The following is a 4,547-nucleotide window of genomic DNA, read 5'->3' on the forward strand; positions in this document are numbered from 1 at the left end:
CCGCCGCTCCGCGCAGGCGCGAGGAGCGGTTGATTGGCAGGGGAGGAGGCGGGACCACCCGTGGGTGCTGCAGAGCCGACGGCTAGAGAGGTGAGGTCACAGAAGATGCTGCGGGTTGGAGAGGTCTCTGTCCTCCTGGTCGTCCGTCAAAACATTAAGAGCGGTTTAACTGCTCGGGCCTTACCTATGTGTATGATTTAGTCAAAGGAAGACCTGGTTTTAGAATATAGTTCACTGGCTGTGGAGCTGGGAGTAGGTAAAGTCTCCCACGGAGATCGGGGTTCGGATTTCCAGAACCCACGTTCTGGTGCACGTGCCTTTAATCTCAGCACTCGGGAGGCAGAGGCAGGCAGATCCCCGTGAATTCGAGGCCAGCCTGGTCTACAAGAGCTAGTTCTAGGACAGGCTCCAAAGCTACAGAGAAACCCTGTCTCGAAAAAACCAACCAACCAACCAACCAACCAACCAACCAAAAAATTAAATTAATCAAAAAATTAAAAAGAAAAGGAAAGGCACGGCAGTATTACCCCCCCCCCCAGGAGCGAGAGTGGTGGGGACAGGTGGATCTTTGGAACTTGTTGGCTTACCTGAATTGATAAGCTTCAGGCCCAACAGGACTTGTGTAAACCTGGCTACAGGATGGACTCCTCAGTCATCTGAGAGGAGGGGCCCTCAGTTAAGAGAATGCTCCACAGGATTGGGCTGTTCTTAGTGGCCGATGGAGAAGGGGAAGCAAGCGGATAAGCTGCACTCCTCCATGACCTCTGCAGCGATCCGGCTCCAGATTCCTGCCTGCGGTGGGAACTCCTTCAGCCAATAGCCTTCAAGGTACTGGCCCACGTTGGGCGTGGTCAAATGTAATATATATATATATATATATGTATGTATATGTATAATATACATATTATACATATACATACATATATAATATATGTATGTATAATATATATATTATACATATACAGATGTTAAAACCGTGCGTGACAGGAGCCCTTGGCTGCTGGATCAGTTTCTGTTGCCCGCTCATGCAGTGGACTGCTGATCTACCCTTAAATAAAGAAACCCTTGCTATACTTCATTCTGGGCTAGTGTGGGGCTACTTTACCATAACCTACAGCCTGTGCTCTGTTCCTGTCCTGATTACCTTGATGAGGAGCTGTTAGAACTGTGGGTGAAACATGCCCCACCCCCACCCAGCTGCTTCTGCCCTGGGCTTTCCTCACAGCAGTCGTAACCCCAAGACAGCTGCAGAGGGGGGACGAAGTGGGTCAGGTGACACTGGAGTTTGGACAGACACTGCTTGAGACTGCGTGTAGAGGAAAGGAAGGCAGAAATCCAGGTTTTAGCTTCTGGTGACCTGGGAGGCGCAAGTGTGGAATAATGCTTAAAAAATCATTTTATTTTCTTACATTTTATTTTATTTGGTGTGTGTGCATATGCTCGGTGTGCACATGGAGGTCAAAGGACAACTTTTGGGAGGTGATTCTCTCCTTTCATCTTGTTCAGTCAAGATCTCTGTTGTTGGGTTGCTCTGAGTACTCCAGGTTAGGTATAGACAGGCTTCTCCTGTCCCTACCTCCATCTCGCTGTAGGAGTGCTGGAGGGATACCTGTTTGGGGCTGGAGAATGGAATCTGGGTCTTCTGCAGGAGTGATAAGTGCTCTGAACCACTGAGCCATCTCTCTAGCCTAGAGGCTCTTTAAAATAATTAGAATTATTTATTTATTTGTTTATTTAGTGGTGTGTGTGTGTGTGTGTGTGAGAGAGAGAGAGAGAGAGAGAGAGAGAGACCGAGAGAGAGAGACAGAGAGAGCCTGAGAGCTGGCCCTGACTTGACCCTAGGTTCTCCACCCCCTCCTCTTTGAAGATGGATTTCAGGACAGTGTGGCACTGTGGACTTTGTATCCTAATTTTGCTACTTCCTAGCTATGTGACCTTGACTTCTCCAAATGTCACCCCCAAACCTAGTTCATAAAACAGACTAGAGTGTACAAACATGTTGTGACCTCTCTGGTGGGCATCAGAGTGGATGGCGGCTATGCGATGACTTCACGGTGCCCTGCAACCAGTCTGCCCAGCGAAATGAGTGTTTGCTGGAGAATGTCCTGGCCTATGTGAGTGACTTCTTCCTACATGAGCGATCGGATCTGCGCCATCATTTACGGAGTTTGTCATAGAAATTTCCTAATTTGAGAATGTGTTCTTTGCCAGCACCTCCCTTTTAACTGGTAAGTTCCTAAGAACAGAGGTGAGGATTCCAATCTTTTTAATCCCTAAGACACCACACCAGGATGGGCTCAGTTTATCAACCATCCTCCTCTAACTCCATTTAAAAAACAATAGAGAAAAGGTTGAGCTCCCATCTTGGCTGGAAAGTGTAGCCGAATCCCAGAGAAGCAGCAACCATTTCTGAGGGCCCCCAGGTGCGTTGGCATTTCGCTGCCCCGGCTGCTGTGTCAGAGCCGGCAGGGGGAGCACAGAGCACAGGTTTGAAGTAACAGTACGTCTGCTGAGGAAAACGCACGCCGGCCACGGGGGTGGGGTGGGGAGGGGCTTCTACCCAGGAAAGAAAATGAGCTCTGGGAGGAAGGTCCCCTTCGTTTGCCCTCTCCCGTCCCGTGCCCGCACTGCTCCTCCTCCAGGACAGAGTTTACTGCTCTCATCTTTCTTCTCGTCTCTTCTCTGTAGTGCTGAGCAGCCTTCCCTTTCCTCTGGTCAGGCAGCCACCTTCTCCTTTCCTGGGCTGCTTTCTCTTTTGTTCAGGTTAGTGGCTTGGCTTAGATTTAGGGGATGCGTGCTGGGAGAGTTCTAGAACAAAACGCAGAAACCCAGGAGCCTTAGTTCACTGTCCCCACCGGTAAAGCCAGCTGAGCATCCTGAAGGGAGGCACAGAGGTCTGAGGGTCTTTGGTGCCTTAGGAGTTAAAGAGACAGTTGAATGGAACAGGATATGTAGGAGTGGGTTGGGCAGGGCAGGGACTGCGCCTTCCTGCTTCATTGTCTTCCACAGCTCTGTGGTGAGTAGGTGTCTCCAAACATGCAGATGCTAAAATGAACCCGAGTTTCGGATTTATTTTTTTGTGTAATACTAGGATGTCAATTGGTGGTATGAGGGGATAAATTTGTTACCAAATAATTATGTAGAAATTATGGAGTAGATTTCTTTTCTTTCTTTCTTTCTTCCTTCCTTCCTTCCTTCTTTTCTTTTCTTTCTTTTTTTTTCTTTTTTGTTTTTTTGAGATAGGGTCTCTCTACATAGCCCTGACTATATGCTGGAACTCACTATGTAGACCAGGCTGGTCTCAAACTCATAGACTCTGAGCAATCTGCCTGCCTTTGCCTCCTGAGTGTTAGGATTAAAGGTCAGGAGCAGGCAGATTTCTTAACTGTGGTGATGCTTAGATTTTTAATGAAGTAACGTGGTATAAGAATCTCAGATAGATTCACCTTATTTAGCTTCTCTAGGAACATGAATTATAGGCTCAATGTCCTTTTTTTATGGCTAGAAACCAAATATGAGTGAGTACATCCCATGTTCCTCTTTTTGGGTCTGGCTTACCTCACTCAGGATAGTGTTTTCTATTTCCATCCATTTGTATGCAAAATTCAAGAAGTCCTTGTTTTTTACTGCTGAGTAATACTCTAATATGTATATATTCCATACTTTCTTCATCCATTCTTCCGTTGAAGGGCATCTAGGTTGTTTCCAGGTTCTGGCTATTACAAACAATGCTGCCATGAACATAGTTGAGCATATACTTTTGTTGTATGATAGGGCCTCTCTTGGGTATATTCCCAAGAGTGGTATTGCTGGATCCAGGGGTAGGTTGATCCCGAATTTCCTGAGAAACCGAAACACTGCTTTCCAGAGTGGTTGCACAAGTTTGCATTCCCACCAGCAATGGGTGAGTGTACCCCTTTCTCCACAACCTCTCCAGCAAGAAGCTAAATAAGGTGAATCCAAAGACAAACACATAGGCATCCTCAGGAATATTAACCTTCATCAGGCGATGAAAGGACACAGAGACAAAGACCCACACGGGAGCACCGGACAGAAATCTTAAGGTCCAAATCAGGAGCAGAAGGAGACGGAGCACGAGCAAGGAACTCAGGACCACGAGGGGTGCACCCACACACTAAGACAATGGGGATGTTCTATTGGGATCTCACCAAGGCCAGCTGGCCTAGGTCTGAAAAAGCATGGGATAAATCCGGACTAGCTGAACATAGCGGACAATGAGGAATACTGAGAATTCAAGAACAATTGCAATGGGTTTTTGATCCTACTTGCATGTACTGGCTTTGTGGGAGCCTAGGCAGTTTGAATGCTCACCTTACGAGACCTGGATAGAGGTGGGCAGTCCTTGGGCTTCCCACAGGTCAGGGAACCCTGATTGCTCTTCGAGCAGATGGGGGGGGGGACTTAATCGGGGGAGGGGGAGGGAAATGGGAAGCGGTTGTGGGGACGAGGCAGAAATCCTTAATAAATAAATAAATTAAAAAAAAAACAAAAAAAACATCTTATGAAATATCCCAGGCTATGGATAC

This window comes from Microtus oregoni, unplaced genomic scaffold (genome assembly GCF_018167655.1).
Source record: "Microtus oregoni isolate MIOR12 unplaced genomic scaffold, Mior012 000021F_ref0000039, whole genome shotgun sequence".
NCBI lineage: Eukaryota > Metazoa > Chordata > Mammalia > Rodentia > Cricetidae > Microtus > Microtus oregoni.